Below are 18,209 nucleotides of genomic sequence, written 5' to 3'. Positions count from 1 at the left end.
TGTGAACCTCAGGGTTTTGTTTTTTTTATTTTATACATACCCAACTAGCAACAACTGAAATGCAAAGCATAAACAAAACAAATTCAATTCTTTTTCAGAATTACTCAGAACGGTAAGTAGAGACCATTAAAACATTTAAAAACTAGAACCAATGATTAGTTCTTTACATTTATCTTGCCAGAGGAATACACAACACTGCCGGCAGTAAATAAGAAATGGGGAGTGGGGGGAAATACATGGTCAGTAGCAATGTTTCGGGTATACTTTATTAATAGTACTACAAATTTAATGAAACAGCAATATTTTAAGGCTTTGCTTATAGCTAAAACAGAGAGGCCACATTATTACAACATAAAGTAAATATGTCCCTGGAAAGAGTAGGAGTTAATCAAGCTGGCCCCATCGGTTGGGTCCATTCATCCTAGGTATTCCATACTTGTATGATTTGCTTGCTGCCCCTCTGTGAATATTAGTCCCTGCTTTCAGTAATTTAGCCACAAGCCGTAGGCCTTCTTCATGTACAGAGGAAAGAAAAATTATGAAAAGTAATGGAATTTACACATTTCAGTACTTTCTACCAAAAATATAATACCTCATTAAGAAGACAGCACTTACATATGCATAGTTTCCACATTTATTTGCCTGTATTTACAGGCAAAATAGCTCCCTATGAAATATTATTTTCTAATTCTAATCCACATCTCTTGTTACACTTCACCAAAATAATGTTTTACTCCTTAACACCTTGGAGCATTTACTTTCTTATTTCAAGGACTCAGTGGCCTCAGAACAAATTCATAGCACAAGCACTGATTTCCTCCTCACAGTGCTACTTCCTGAGCAACCAACTACACTCAGCTTCTCTCTTTGCAAGGCCTCCCTTGATTTCCAAAGCTGCTGGAGTGCAGAGTGGCTCTGCACTGGCTGTTTTTTACTCAGAGACACACAAAAGACCCCTGTGTCTACCAACTATTCGCAATTCACTCAACTCACTGGTCTCCAGTTTACACCCAAGCCACTCCTTTTGCATATTTTGAAACTCAAAGAAAACATAACATTAAAAAGAAAGTGACACATATTTCTTCATTGAGCTATACAATGGGCTATTATTATAATTAATGTTGCTTTTAGGCCAGATTTTTTGCTTTTATAAAATGTTTTTAAAAAATATCTCAGCCCTGAAATGTTTAACAGACTACTAAAAACAATTTGCATGACCAACTTATTCTTCATTGAAGTTCAACTCATAAATAGGTTCATTCATGCTAAAGCTATTTTTAAATGCGCCTAACTCATTGCTTAGAATCACTAACAATTAAGCATTATACTTCAGTGGAATCTTAAAAGTTTAAAATTATATTTCTCCCATCTCCTTCCCAACTCCCCCAATTCTGCCATCCTGAATATCAACATTATTTTAAACTTTGCTGTTCTTCTATTACAGTAGCTACATTCATAGATAATTCAGAAATAATGCCTTTCTGAACACTCTGGCATCTGACTTTTAAATTCAGTTATTATACCAGTCAGGTTTTGGCTACATAAAGATGTATGAGCACATCCTGCCAAGCCCAAGAGGTTTCCCCAAATGAAATCAGGGGGAAATCTACCCAGAGAGGAGGCTATGCCCTTCAGGAATCAGCATCCCTATTGGGCCATTCACAAAAGGACCACAGGCTTCACTGGCAAGGCTTTGTTCTCTCTCATCTCATCAGCCCTCTCCTTGGCATGCACACCATATCCCCTGGTGAGAATGCACATCAGGTTGCCAGAATGACAATTTATTACTCAAGTAGGGCACAAAGTTTAAACTATATGCTTTTAAAAATGACAGCCTGGGGCACCTGGGTGGCTCAGTCGTTAAGTGTCTGCCTTCGGCTCAGGTCATGATCCTGGGGTCCTCGGATCGAGCCCCGCATCGGGCTCCCTGCTCCACGGAAAGCCTGTTTCTCCCTCTCATGCTCCCCCTGCTTGTGTTCCCTCTCTCGCTGTGTCCCTCTCTGTCAAATAAATAAATAAAATCTTCAAAAAAAAAACCCAAAACACTAATTTCTTAAAAAAAAAAAAAAAATGACAGCCTGGAGTTATTAAAGAAGCCGAGTCCCACAAACAGACCTGAAGCTGCAAAAGGTAGTAAGAGGTCTACAGAAAAAGTGTCCAGGGATGCCTGGGTGGCCCAGTCGGTGTCTGCCTTAGGTTCAGGTCATGATCCCAGGGTCCTGGGATCGAGTCCCGCATCGGACTCCCTGCTCAGCGGGGAGCCTGCTTCTCCCTCTCCCTCTGCCGCTCCCCCTGCTTGTCCTCTCTCTCTCTCAAATAAATAAAATCTTAAAAAAAAAAAAAAGTGGGGTGCCTGGGTGGCTCAGTTGGTTAAGCATCTGCCTTCAGCTCAGGTCATGATCCTGGAGTCCTGGGATTGAGCCCCACATCGGGCTCCCTGCCCAGCGGGGAGTCTGCTTCTCCCTCCGACCCTCCCCCTGCTCATGCTCTCTCTCCCATTCTCTCTCTCTCAAATAAATAAACAAAAATCTTAAAAAAAAAAAAAAAGTGTCCAATCCAACATGTAACAGTCAAGCTCACAGGATTCTTTTTTTTTTTTTTTTTATTTGACAGAGAGAGAGACAGCGAGAGAGGGAACACAGGCAGGGGGAGTGGGAGAGAGAGAAGCAGGCTTCCCGCGGAGCAGGGAGCCCGATGCGGGGCTCGATCCCAGGACCCTGGGATCATGACCTGAGCCGAAGGCAGACGCTTAATGACTGAGCCACCCAGGCGCCCCAAGCTCACAGGATTCTTGAAATAGACGGCAAGTTAAAACATGTGAGGCCAACAGGCTTACTCCCTTACTCCTCATTTTGACACACCTACTGGAAGGGCCTCAAGCTTAATACAGTACTTTACTTTATTGTTTAAAGCAATATGTAAACAAAATAAATAGAAGCTTACTGGCAGAGTAAAAGCCACGCCTGGGTTAAACTCCTGGTAATATAACACTTGGTATTTTCCGTGCCCAATTTTTCCAGAGAGTTTAAGGCACATTACTAGCACGATCTCATTAATCCTTACAACACCTTATGAGAGGAGTAGGCAACAAGTATTTTAATCTCCCTTTTTAAAATGGAAAAAAAAATGTGATGTATAACTTTCCAAGATTACAGCTGGTACACAGTCAGGGAAACAGCTAGCCTGACTCTCAGTAAAGGGTGGAATACACTGGGCTATTTTAAAGGAAATGATTCTCATTGAGATAAGATGGATTTCTTAGGCAGCTGTATACTATTAACCTTACATATAAAACTGCCAGTTATTTTACCAGCAAAAATGGGTTTATTTGGGTATAGCAGAGAATTGCAATTCAGGACATACAAACTACCAAGCTATGGCAAAACCATAGCTAAGTCTGGAGAACAATGGAGAGGAACGTTCTTTTATAGAGAAAAGGAGGGAATTGGGAGGGGCTGTTATAAACAAAAAGTATACTGGAGTAAACTGGGAGTTCCAAGTGTAGTGGCTTTTCATTGGCTGGGCTGTTACAGAGCAAGGAGAAAACCCTTCTCTCCTGCTGGAGTAGTAAAGCAGTATGGACTTGCAAAGTTATCTCTCTGTTGGTTCTGCAACTGACAAGTGAAGGCTCCCCCTTCTGACCTCCCAACTCCATTTTTGTTAGGTTTCCCTTTATAATTTCCACACTACTATATACTTTGCAAAAGGGATTGCCATTCCACTTCTCACAAAGTTTTTAGAATTTATACTACAATGTCAAACAAAGTAGTTTTTAAAAGTGCATACTTCTGGGGCGCCTGGGTGGCTCAGATTGTTGGGCGTCTGCCTTCGACTCAGGTCATGATCTCCAGGTCCTGGGATCGAACCCCACATCAGGCTCCCGGCTCGGCGGGGAGCCTGCTTCTCCCTCTCACTCTGCCTCTTCCCCTGTTTGTCCTCTGTCTCTCTCTTCTCAAGTGAATGAATAAAATCTTAAAAAAAAAAAATGCATACTTCCCCAGACCTCTTAGCTTCCAATTATACCCTACAACTGTGCTACTCAAACACGGGTATCTTCAAATCCTCAGGGTTACTCAGCATTGTGCTAAGGGGTACACAAAGTCTCAGGACCAATGGGTACATTTTCTTGGAGTTCAGTTTGAATAGACAGTCATTTAAAACCTGATTTTTATATTAAAATAAGTATATTTTTAACATGTAATGGAAAATGGGCATAAAATTTTTAAATGAGTCATAAAAGAAATTATGTCCATGCAGCATGCTGCTTTAGAGTATGCACTCAAGCAAGGTTGGGAGAGTAGAAGGAATGTAACTTGTTTTTTAGGGGTAATTCAAGGGAAATGTTTCAGAAGTTCTGATAAACAGAACTAAGAGATTTAAGAGAAAAACTTATTCCAATCTTCTTGCCTAGCCCAAACTATTCCAGGCAAATGGGAATACACTGTTCTATAAAGTCTTTTTACTTGGCTTTCTTTTCACGTAGGTTCTAAGACCTATCAGACTGGGATTCTACTTCACATCTTCTACAGAAATATCTTAAGATTACCAGCAGTAAATGGGGCTCTTGGGTGGCTCAGTCAGTTAAGCAGCCAATTCTTGATTCAGCTCAGGTCATGATCTCAGGGTCCTGGGATCAAGCCCTGCATGGAGCCCCAAGTTGAGCCCCTGGCTGGGCACTGCACTCAGCAAGCAGTCTGCTTGAGGATTCTTTCTCTTTCTCCCTCTGTTCCTCACCCCACTCAAATAAATAAATAAATCTTAAAAGAAAAAAAACTTACCAGCAGTAAAATGCTATAACCACATTAAACCTAGACAATGCTTAGCTCTACTTATGTGTACACTTAACTATTTTAAGAATGCCTAACACACACCAGGTTCACCCTGCCAAAGTCTTTTAACTATGAGCTGGTCCATAAGGTGCCTGAACCCCTTTGACTCTTAGAACAGTGTTCTCTTTAGTATTTCAACCAGAAAGTTAAAAAATAGGGGCGCCTGGGTGGCTCAGTCAGTTAAGCATCTGCCTTTGGCTCAGGTCATGATCTCAGGGTCCTGGGATCGAGCCCCACCTCGGGCTCCCTGCTCAGTGGGGAGTCTATTTGTCCCTCTCCCTCTGTCCCCTCCCCACCCTGCTCATGCTCTCTCTCTCAAATAAATAAAATCTTTAAAATAATAATAATAATAATAAAGAAAAGGCATATGACCACATATGTTGGCAGGAGTGATTCCTTTACACTTACTAAAAATATACACTAACTGGGGCACCTGGGTGGCTCAGTCAGTTAAGTGTCTGCCTTCAGCTCATGTCATGATCCTGGAGTCCTGAGATGGAGCCTGAGTCGGGCTCCCTGCTCAGCAGGGAGCCTGCATCTCCCTCTCCCTCAGCCTCTCCCCACCACTCCTGCTCTCTCTCTCAAATAAATAAGATCTTAAAAAAAAAAAAAAAAAGAAATATCACTAACTGCCAAAAGAGTCACATGATCAAGTTAGTAACCAAAGGTAAAAAGCACACAAAGGTTACCAGATACCAGGTAACCAGGAAAATCAACTGACTGGGCAAAAATGGCTTCTCCCAAAACTTACTTCCTTCCAAATGCATAGAATTAAGATTAAGTATTGAGGGCCCATTCATATATTCCCAGATGCTATGAAGGGAATTGCTTCCAACGTCCAAGAAGTTCAACAAGAGGCTAGTGAAAGATCTAAATCTAAACCACCAAAATTAAACTGGTAACCCCTCTGAGGAGCTAAATGAGCAACTACACCCATGGAAGACATTCATTTCAGCTCCTCGGGACACCTCTAGATTTACAAAAGAACCAGGGTGCAGAAATGCATATCCATGTTCCTACAGTTCCTGAAACTACCAGAGAAGGAAGATACTCTTGATTTTCAATTGTTTGGGGTTCCAGAACCCTTGGAGAAGGTGGTGAATACACTGTACCCTTTCTTGAGGGGAAACAAAAAATCCACACACACATAGAACAAAAATATCCACTCACACCCACATAGAACACTGTACACTACTTCAGGGTAGCTGTTGCCCTCGGTTAAGATCATCCTGTATTTCTACCCAATAACCGAGATTTCTCAATTCAGAAAAACTGCTCTCAAGTCCAATTCGCCTAATTAGGATACTCAGACATTGAGGAAGATTTCATAAGCAGATCATAAAGTATACTGAACTTTATTTTTAAAAACAGAACTTCTATGTCTAAATGAATTGTCCTCATTCAAAGAGTCGCCCTAGGAAACCACACTTGTTATTTCAAGAAATCCTGAGCAAATCATTTAGAATTCCTGTTCTGAAGTAACCTCCAAAACCAGTTTTCACATCACGTAAGACAGGGGGATTCTTCACAGACACACCTCATGTCTCACTAAAGAAAGACTGTGTCCCAGCTTGCTATCACCTGGCCTACAGAGCAAACTTTCAAAGTTGTAGCCTGACTCAAAAATAAAATCCACCCAGAAAAAAATAAAGGTCCATCACTGCTGTGGGTAATTTTTCAAAATGCAATGGAAGATATAAATGTAATTCCAAAGTAAAAAGATCCAACAATGTGTTCAGCTACTGTAAAATCACAAAAATAAGTGTAAAGCCTCCTCAAGTGTCTACTCTGAAAAGAATAATGTTCTTTAAAATCTTTTATGTTTTGATATAAAATTTATTTATTTAATAAACAGGTGGCAGGGGGCGGGGGGGAAGCTAATGTTCAGTATGCTTTCCAGAATGCCTTTTCTTACTGGGATCCATTTTAATAACAGCTTTAAGGTACTAAGTAAAATTATATCACACTCATATATTCTTTTAAAAATCCCTTTCCCACAAATATTCTTTGTTCAAGTGCTCCACAAAGTACACTATCTTAATGAAATTCTGAAAACAAAACAGCTGAATTTAGATTTAGAAATCCACAGCACAGGGGTGCCTGGGTGGCTCAGTCATTAAGCGCTGCCTTCCGCTCAGGTCATGAGCCCAACGTCGGGCTCCCTGCTCAGCGGGGAGCCTGCTTTTCCCTCTCCCACTCCCCCTGCTTGTGTTCCCTCTCTCTCTATCAAGTAAATAAATAAAATATTAAAAAAAAAAACCAAAAAAATCCACAGTACAAATGTGTATTTACGGAATGACCAGAAAACAATACAAATTCCTAGCAGGGGGAAATTCAGTAATGAAATAAAGTATCCATGTTGTAGGTCTTGTTAAAAATTATTTTATAGTTACAGCTTGTTGTGTTCATTTCTAAAAAGAGATCACACTATACCTTATTTGTTCAAGGTCTGGTATTCACAGACATGGACTAATAAGCAAGACAAATTTCAACAAGATAGTGTAAGATTAAATTAATCAAACACCCTTGATATTTTGAATGTTCATCTGTAGGAAAATTCAATATCCAAATTGTTATAATATTAGTATCATTAATATTATTATTAATATTAGCCTTGGCTATCATACTCCATAGACCTGAGTCCCTGTTAACTTACTTATAATTTAATGTAAGTGGGTGTAATTTAAAGTAAACCCAAGGATCTTTAGAAATCTGAAAATACTAGTCATAAGGAGTAAATATTCTGAAAGGACATATTATTATTATTATGGATTTGTAGATACCACAAACACATGGTCTCCATATGAATGGCCCACAGGGGATTTTTTAAAAACCCCTCCAAATTATATATAGCTTTAAAGAATTTAAAAAGTTTATTTCTGCTAATAAAATATAAATATATACAAGTGTGCAAGGTAACATTTCTTAACTATCTAGTTTTTGAAATGAGAAATAACATGCTCAGTAAAAGAGGGGAAAAAACCCTCATTTACCCTAATATATTCAAACACTGATAAACCAACTTACCTCATTTTCTTAAATTTATTTGCAATTTGAGCCCTTCCATGGAGCTCGGTAAAAACTTCAGTTTTATAATAGATTGTAACCTTCCTACCAGCCAATCAGACATAGCTTTACCATTTTATAACACTTTCCACATCCAAATTTCAACATCCTGGCATGTTCCCTGCCTGACCACCTTCTTTTTTTTTTTCCTAAGATTTTATTTATTTATTTGACCGAAAGAGAGACAGCGAGAGAGGGAACACAAGCAGAGGGAGAAGCAGGCTTCCCGCTGAGCAGGGAGCCTGATGTGGGACTCGCTCCCAGGACTCTGGGATCATGACCTGAGCCGAAGGCAGACGCTTAGCTTAACGACTGAGCCACCCAGGCTCCCCTGTCCACCTTCTTTTAAAAAATACTATTACCGGGGCATCTGGCTGGCTCAGTAGGTATAGCATGAGACTCTTGATCTCAGGGTCGTGAGTTCAAGCCCCACAATGCGTGTGGAGCCCCCTTAAAAAAATAAAGTAAAATAAATAAATGTACTATTACCAGTGGGAGAGTCTGCGTTGTGTGAATGGAGGTCTCAGTTCTTGGATTCTGCATGAAAGATGTATGTGAGGATCCACGCTTTAATAAAGACAGCCAGAAAGAAAGTAGCAAGCACAAAGCAGTTCATTAAGGACAGTACACCCTCAAGGTGGGAAAGCAGGAAGGCCTAGAGCTGGCCACGCACCGGTGAGGGGTGTCTCGCAGAGGTTATAGCTAGGCAGTCTCCAACTGAGGTTGTTTCCAATCATCTAAGGGACTCCTCCTCCTAAGGGTTGAGAGGGGGAGTTTCTGGCCCTACAAGGTACTTGCCGGTACAAACGGAACTGTCAGGGCCATCTTCCCCCGGGGGGGGGGGGGGGGGTCAAAACCACAATATAAATATATTATAATGAAGCCACAGGTTACCCCGGGGCAGCAGTTGAAGAGGAGAGCGCAGGTTCTGCACCTGCGGCTCTTCATCTGTCAGCCCCAGGGTGCTGGAAGCAGCAAGGCCAAGATGTTAAAAGCCACAAAATCAGGATATTGTGCCCTCAGGCTTCTATGTGTGCTTCTAAGTGGCACCTATTTATCAATTTTGCCTCCAGGTCATGTCTAACTGCTACTCTATCAGTACTTGCTTTGAAAGGGTCAAAAAATAAATCTCTCTGGGGCACCTGGCTGGCTTAGTCAGTAGAGCATACAACTCTGGACCTCACGGTTGTGAGTTCAGCCCCATGTTGGGCATAGAACTTAATTAAAAAACAAACAAAGAAATCTTGCTTACAAGAGTACTCTGAAAATTAATCAGTTAAGGATGAAAAGATATAGCTCCTAACTGCCACATAAATAGCAATTATACACCCTAGGGAGTACATTCCTTAACTAGTACATGCAAACCTCAGATGTGCTTAGGCAGAGATGATTACACACCAAAATCCTATACCACAACTTGAAAACACTCAAATAAGGATGTACCTGCCTAGGTTCCTGGTGAAAAACAAGAAACTGACTCAGGTTAGCTTAGGCAGAAAAGGTGCTTGTACCTGGCAAGGTTTCGGGGAGCTCACTGTCTGCAGAGGGGCTGCAGATGCAGACTCAGACTGGGGCCAAGCAGGGCAAAGCACAGCCAAGGTCCTACAACAGAACAGCCTCGCCTGCCGGAACGCTGCTGGAGCCACTGCTCCAGCCACTACTCCACCCCAGGAGACAGTCACCTCCATCCACCTAGACTCTGGACCATAGATACTGTTACCCGTCAACCAGCGCAGCTGCCTCCAGTAGTCTACACAGGCAAACTGAAGCACTCAGAGCTCCTTAGAATCACAAGCCCAATCTGATGGCCAGAAGTAGGCCATGGTAGGCCTGCCTGCCTTGGGCTTTAGCACAGGGAGGTTGAGCCCAGCTTTCCATTGGCCTTGGATTACCACAACAAAAAAGAAAACCGAACACAAAAAAGATAAACATCTGCCACAGAAGGGTCTACAAGAAATTAAACTGGTAGGGTACCTTCCAGATCTAAAATACTATGAAGAGTTCAGGTAAAGATTTAATGCTCATCACATTAAACAGAGAAATGTATCTTACTGATGAAAATAATAAGGAATGAAGAGCCTATTACCTCAATCTATTTTCACAGAGAATAGATCTGATGGAAGCTACTCATTAACAAAAACAAATAGTCAATTAAGCTCCTCTTTTATTTATGTATTATAGATTTATTTATCTATATACCTTTGGCTGTGGAAAACAAGTGGAATTGATTTTCCCCAATGATGCTACATAAAATATTATATTGTTTAGAACAAATATCAGGAGGGGAAAGAGGAGTCTATGAGAAACTATCAAGTGCAGACAGAATAGACATTTTCCGCTCCTCTACAGAACACAATTAGAGTCAGATTTTGGCTCAACATACATAATTCCTGAAAACACCTGAAGGAATCCAAACAATGAAATAATTTCCACAGCAAAAGAGTGCACTCCCCACCACTGGAAGTGTACGAGCAGGCTAGGTGGCCAACATTAGGAGCACCGTGCAATGTGCTTGTGCATGCTGAAACTCTAATCCCAATGTAATTGTAATTGCAGATGAGCCTTTGGGAGGTAACTAGGTCACGAGGGCAGAGCTCTCAAGAATGGGATTCTTGCCCCTTACAAAAGAAGAGGACAGAGGGCTGAGTAGCTCCCTTTCCACTATGGAAGGCACAGCAACAGGGCAGCCCTCTGTAAACCAGAAACCAGGCCCTCACTAGAAAACGACCATGCCACCACCCTGAACTTGGACTTCCAACCTCCAGTACTGTGAGAAATGTTTACCGTTTAAGCCATCCAGTCTATGGTAATTTGTTATAGCAGCCCAGACTGACCAAAACACACATGAAAACTGCCAGCACTGAGTAAGTTGATCCAAAGAGAGTTCTGAAGGAGGAAAAAAAAGAAGACTGAAATTAGCAAGATAAAATTTTGGATTTGGACTAAAATATTGACCAAATATAGGCTGGCACAGACATGAGTCTTGGGTATTTGGGGGACTACCTAACACAATCTTAGATTTCATTAGAAGAGTAATGTCCAGTACCCAATCTGCTCAGACCATCTGAGAGTCCTGAGTTCTTGGGGTTTCCCATTTTAAAAAGGACAATGGCACACTTGAAAGTATCTAGCCAGTGATGACCAGGACTGCAAGGCATCTGAAAACTGTCTCAAGAGGAGAACTAAGATAAGATAGGGATGATAACAAGAGAAAAGAAAAAAGATCTGTTCAAATCTGCTCACACTGCTCTGACAAGATACCACAGACTAAATGGCTTAAGAACCAGCCTCCAGGCCTCTCTCACAGATCTAGAGGACGGAAGTCCAAGATCAAGGTGCCATAGGGTTGTTTACTGATGAAGCCTCCCGTCCTGACTTGTAGATAGCCACCTTCTCACTATATCTGTCTCTCACAAAGAGAAATCTCCGCTGTCTCTTCCTCTTTTTTTAAGAACACTTGTCCTATAGGATTAGGGCTCCACCTTTACGACCTCATTTAACCTTAATTACCTTCCTAAACGCTCCATCTCCAAATTTAGTGACATTGGGGGTTAGGGCTTCAACATACAAATTCTGAAGGGATATAAATCAGTCTACAAGATCCAATCTTAAGTACATGAATGACTGCGACTGAAAAGGATACTCATTTGTTTATTCCTGCAGGAAGCAAAATCAGAAACACAGGGTGGTGGCGCCTGGGTGGCTCAGTTGGTTAAGCTTCCAACCTTTGATTTCAGTTTAAGTCATGATCTCAGGGTCATGAGATGGAGCAGGGAGTCTGCTTGAGATTCTTTCCCTCTGTCCCTCCCCCCATTCTCACACATGCGCTCTCTTTCTCTCTCTCTCAAATAAAATTTTTTAAAAAAAAAAGATGAGATAACAAGTATTGGTAAGGGTATGGAGAAAAGGAAACCCTTCTGAACTGTTGGTGGGAATGTAAATTGTTGTAGTCACTATGGAAAACAGTATGGAGGCTTCTTAAAAAGTTAAAAAAAGAACTACCATGTGATCCAGCAATCCTAATTCTGGGTATATATCCAAAGGAAATGTAAACAGTATATGGAAAAGATATCTGCATTCCCATGTTCATTGCAGCATTATTCACAATAGCCAAGATACGGAAACAATGTAAATGTCCATCAATGGATGAATGGCTAATGAAGACATGGTGTATATGTATATTTATACATATATATTATGCACATTATGTACATGATATATAATATACATACATGTTTACATAATATATATAACACATATATACATAGTTATATGTATATATAATGGAATATTATTCAGCCATGAGAATGAAAGAAATGCTGTCATTTCCAACAACATGATGTATCTTGAGGGTATTATGCTAGGTGAAATAAGCCAGAAAGAAAAAGACAAATACTGCATGGTATCACTTATATGTGAAATCTAAAAACAAACAAACAAACAAAAATTTTAAGTTAAACACTTATGCAGAGTAGAAAAGTGGTTTATAGGAGCTACACGGGTGGGGGAAATAACGAAAGGTTGGTAAAAGGGTACAAATTTTCAGCTACAAGATGAGTAAGGCATGAGGACCTAATGTAAAATATGGTGACTATAGTTGATAACACTGTGTTGCATGAATGAAATTTACTGAGATTAGAACTTAAATGTTCTCACCAAAATAAATATTTACCAATATCCATGCTCCTCCACTTCTGGGTACTAGGAGGATCACAACTCCCCGGCCCCTGAAAGTTGGGCATATAGAGATGGGAGTAGTCAAGACCATGTGCTCCAGAATCACAAGGCTGGGTTCAAATCCTAGGTTTTACTTACTTCACTACGTGACACAATAAAAACTGTTTAACCTCTGTAGGCCTTAGTTTCCTTAACTAGGAATAACAACACTATCTCTTAGGGATATTTTGAAGATTAAATAAAATTTTAGCATAAGGTGTGGCACAGAGTATTAAGAGTAATAGCAATAATTATCTTACTATGTAACAGGCACTGTTCTACTAACTTTACATATAGTACCTGATTTTATCACTTAATAAAGATTAGTATATTATTGCCACACTGCTTATAATTGCAAAATCTGGTAACAACCAAACTGTCTATTGTAGTGAACTAGATAATTAAAGTTACACAAAGGATGTCTATGTAACTGTTATATGGAATGAAATAGTTCTGTCCATGCTGATAAGGATCTCCAAATTTATTATGAACCTTTTAGAAAAATGTGTATGATCCCTTTCATATAAACAGAAATGGATAGATGGTGGATGAATGAATGCTAAAATGGACATAAAAGTATTTCTGTTTGTTTATTTTTAAAGTGTGGTACATGGTTAAGAAATGGGCTCTGGGGCCAGACTGCCTGAGTCCTATTCCAGGTTCATTTCTTACTAGCTCTATGGCTTTGGAAAGTACTTAAAACACTTAGCCTCAGTATGCTCATCTGCAAAGCAAGATTAATAATAGTATCTACTTCTTACAGCTTTTGTGAGGATTAGAGGAATTAACAGATAAAACAGCCCCTGGCATAGAGTAAGCAACCATTTAGTGTTAGATGTTTTATTACTAGCCATTCAAATACGTCAACATGGGTTGTGAGATTACAGGACTTTTTTGTTTTCTTGTACTTACTATTTAAAAGATAGAGACAAAGCGATGTGTCTTTTGAAAATATAAAACTGTATTTATTGACATGAGAGAGGTATAGAATATGTCAAATGAGAAATGCTAGTACAAAACAGTATATGTATTAAAGCATACTTAGTATTATGTAAATAAACGTACAGAGAAAACCATTTAGATAGGCACTAAAATGTTACCAGGGTTTCTCTAGGAGGGGGATTATAGATTAACTTATATTTTTCTGTTTTTGTTTTCCCTATTTTGTGATTCTCCTAAAATGAACATACATTACCTGTGTAACGAGAACAAATAAACAGTCTTAATTTATTTATGTATAGAGCCTACAAAGTAAGAGGTCAAACTGAGAGACTTCCAATGATGTAACCAGAAATGGACTTTAGAGTACAAACAAGTGAAGAGCACATGCTTTCCTGAGAACCTGTTAAGTCAGACAGCACAGTAATACCAAAGAAAACAATTGATAATCAGTAGCTAAGACTCTCAGCCTCAATTGGGCCAGGCTCCCACCTTACTTCAGGGACGTATCCGGGGATTTAAGAACCTAAATCTGGTGCCAGGTGACTGCCCCAGGCTTGATGGAAGTCCAGAGGGCACTGTGGGCAACATTAAAAACCAGCACCGCACCCCCCCCCACCCCAGTTTCAACGTTTGTTTCACTGCAGCAAATCACCTGTGTGAACTGGGAAAGGATAACTAAAACATTCAAAATACCTTTGAAATAGTTTGCCTTATGACTCTTCTTTAAAAGTCATACCCTAACCAAGGAAGGAAGGTCAAACAATTTTGCTCAGATTTGAAAGTAGAAAAGGGAGTGTGAGGTTATACCCTTTTGCTAAAATTTGAAAAATCTGAAATCTGACAAATTATCAGCCACATAAATTTCAATTTGCCTCTTCTCTCGTTAACATCTCTATCTACCCTGACAGTCAGCTAGCTCTATGGTGGCTGGACTGAAGTGCAGCCAGCAAGCCTCAGTTAGCTCTAGGTGGTTTATACTGAAGGTATAGAATGTTCTTAGATCCCCAGCACTGCCATTCTCCACTCGCCTCACGTACGCACTGCTTCAGATCACTGCTTGACTTCCCACTTCCAAGAAGGAGCAAGGAGGAAATACTGTTTCATCATCCGCTATGCCTCTCCTCCTCTCAATCCCAATCTCTCATCTCTCTACTGACACTGACTCTCCCTCTCAACCTCTCTCCCTTTCTAGTTCCTTCTACAGTTAGCCATACAACTTCAGTCTAATCCTCTCACCACTAAGAGGTTTCTGAGAACCTTTCCATGGTTTAAAACTCTGTGATTTCATGACAGCCAAACAGAACACTAAGCAGGAGGACCACCAGGACATTGAGGGGAAGCTGCATTTGCCCATATTTATTTTTCTCAGTAAACGTTTCCAAAAATGCCTACTACAAAAAAGTATATTCAACTAGACCCTGGCTGCATGTTTTAATTTTTATACATTGTAATTAAAAACAGAATGTCTTGCTTTTACTTTGGACTCTGTAATTCTTTCCACTTATAAGGAGTAGCTCTTACATGAAGTCAACTGAGTTTTGTATCAAGTAGTACATTCTCAGTCAACAAGAGAACTTTAGGCATTGGACTAACAGAATCAAAAGTATCTTTCACTCCAGAAAAAGAAATTGCTGTTTTGATATGTTCTGCCCAATATTTCTTCCAAGAAAAATACTTTTATTATTTTATTACTAATATTTTATTATAGCTTTTATATAAGCAAAGTATTTATTTTGATATTAAAAAAATCATGCTCTTCAGAACACAAAAGACCTCTTTTGGATGTTAATTAATTTTTTAAATTTTACTTTAATTCCAATGTGTTAACATACTGTGTTATATTAGTTTCAGGTGTACAATATAAGTGATTCAACAATTCTATACATTACTCAGTGCTCAGCAAGATAGGTGTACTCTTCATCCCCTTCACCTATTTCACCCATCCCCACCACCACCTCAAAAGAATACTCATATCTGTAAAATGTATTTATGGAAAAGTAGGTCATTAGATTCTTTATTGTATAAAGAAGTGGTTTTTGTTTTTCTGTGCTATATATACAAACAAACCTCCAAAGCATTCAGAGGTAGAATGTCCTCATGCAGAAGTCAGATTTAACCTTGACTGAATTAATTAAGAAATATTATATACTTATACATACTTTAGGAGGTATTATGGAAAAGTGAAAACTATAACAAGTTCCCTGCCTGCAAAGCGTTTACAATCTCACATGGAACTCAAATGTATACACGTGATAAATACTAGGTACGGTATTTATACTTACATATACCAAATACTACCACAAGTCAAACACTACATAAGTCACTAGGGATGTGAATAAAACTCCACCTCTGCCATAACAGGTCTCACAAGCTGGTGGGGAGCCAGTCCTTCATAACCCAGATACCACTAACCTGCCAGTCCCAGTACGACCACTGCACTTAAGGCGGGAAGCCCAGTGCCCTTCCCAAGAAGGTGACAGCTTCCAGAGTACAAGGAGAGGTGAGGAGCTGGGGGTATATCATCTCATGGCCACTTCTTGTCATTTCTCATATTGTGAGAATCAATAAAGTAAAAGTAGGGCCTTCTTTGGTTGGTTGGTTTTTATCAGTCTGACAACCTTTGTCTTTTAATTTAGTCCATACATATTTAATGTAATTACAAATACATTTGTAAGATGTACCATCTTACTTTGTGCTATTTATCCCATCTATTTTATTTTAATCTCCTTTCTTGCTCCTTTCGAATTGATTTATTATTCTGTGGCCCTGTAAGTATGGAAGCCATATACTCTGTTTCTATGCTCTTATTATCCAGAAATTACAATAAAGTATTAATTATTTTACTCTTCTATTTTATCTTAAAACACTTTTACACTATTTACACCTTTCACCCCTCCCAATTCAAAACACTGAGTTTCAGCCACAATGGATTTATTGGCAGTTCCCTGAACAACTTACGCAGCCTCTCATCCCAGGCTTTGCGCTTGACTGCTCCTTCTGAACTAGAATGTCACCCCTCTTCTCCTCATACCTCCTTCCCAGTCAGGCTTAACCCTGCGCCTCTCTCAGACCCTTGCTTCCCAGGGAGTTCTTTCTAACGCCACAGTAAGTGCACTCTGCTACCTCTGTTTTCCCTCCTACTAGACATCAAGCACTAACAGTCATGGACTGTTGGACACTAAACTCCAAAGGTAAGGGCCTACCTGGATTACTTGCTGCACCCTCAGCACCACATAATGAGTGCTCAATCAGTATGTGCCAATGAACAAATGAACAAACAAAAAGTTTCAAAACATACAAAAATCAGGATGTAAACAAAACAGGCCACAGACTACCCAAAATGAAAAACAAAGTCCACTCATTATACAACAAAAAGACTACCTTGGTGATTAAGAGTGAAGGCTCTGGTGCCAGACAAGAGAATTCAAATCTAAATGCTACTATTTGCTAGTTTGACAAGGTACTTAACTTCCCTGTGACTTTAAAAAAAGAGGATATCTCAAAACCTCAGTGAGATACCACCTCACACCAGTCAGAATGGCTAAAATTAACAAGTCAGGAAGCGACAGATGTTGGTGAGGATGCAGAGAAAAGGGAACCCTCCTACACTGTTGGTGGGAATGCAAACTGGTGTAGCCACTCTGGAAAACAGTGTGGAGGTTCCTCAAAAAGTTGAAAACAGGGCGCCTGGGTGGCTCAGTTGGTTAAGCGACTGCCTTCGGCTCAGGTCATGATCCTGGAGTCCCGGGATCGAGTCCCGCATCAGGCTCCCTGCTCAGTGGAGAGCCTGCTTCTGCCTCTCTCTCTGCCTGCCTCTCTGCCTACTTGTGCTTTCTCTCTGTGTGTCAAATAAATAAATAAAATCTTTAAAAAAAAAAAAAAGTTGAAAACAGAGCTACCCTATGACCCAGCAACTGCACTACTGGGTATTTACCCCAAAGATACAAATGTAGTGATCCGAAGGGGCATCTGCACCCCAATGTTTATAGCAGCAGTGTCCACAATAGCCAAACTATGGAAAGAGCCCAGATGTCCATCAACAGATGAATGGATAAAGAAGATGTGGTATATATATATACAATGGAATATTATGCAGCCGTCAAAAAAATGAAATCTTGCCATTTGCAATGACGTGGATAGAACTAGAGGGTATTATGCTAAGTGAAATAAATCAATCAGAGAAAGACAAGTTTCATATGACCTCACTGATATGAGGCTTTAAGAAACAAGGCAGAGGATCATAGGGGAAGGGAGGGGAAAAAATGAAACAAGATGAAACCAGAGAGGGAGACAAACCATAAGAGCCTCTTAATCTCAGGAAACAAACTGAGGGTTGCTGGAGTGGAGGGGGGTGGGAGGGATGGGGTGGCTGGGTGATGGACACTGGGGAGGGTATGTGCTATGGTGAGCACTGTGAATTGCGTAAGACTGATGAATCACAGACCTGTACCCCTGAAACAAATAACACATTATATGTTAATAAAAAAATAAAATAAAGGATCTCCCTTCAAAAATAGATAGTAGACAGATAGATAGATAGATAGATAGATAGATAGATAGATAGATAGATAGATAGGTAGATAGATAGGATATGGGGCGCCTGGGTGGCTCAGTCGGTTAAGCGACTGCCTTCAGCTCAGGTCATGATCCCAGGGT

The sequence above is a fragment of the Neomonachus schauinslandi genome, chromosome 2 (genome assembly GCF_002201575.2).
Source record: "Neomonachus schauinslandi chromosome 2, ASM220157v2, whole genome shotgun sequence".
Classification (NCBI taxonomy): domain Eukaryota; kingdom Metazoa; phylum Chordata; class Mammalia; order Carnivora; family Phocidae; genus Neomonachus; species Neomonachus schauinslandi.
This window is presented reverse-complemented; position numbering follows the sequence as displayed.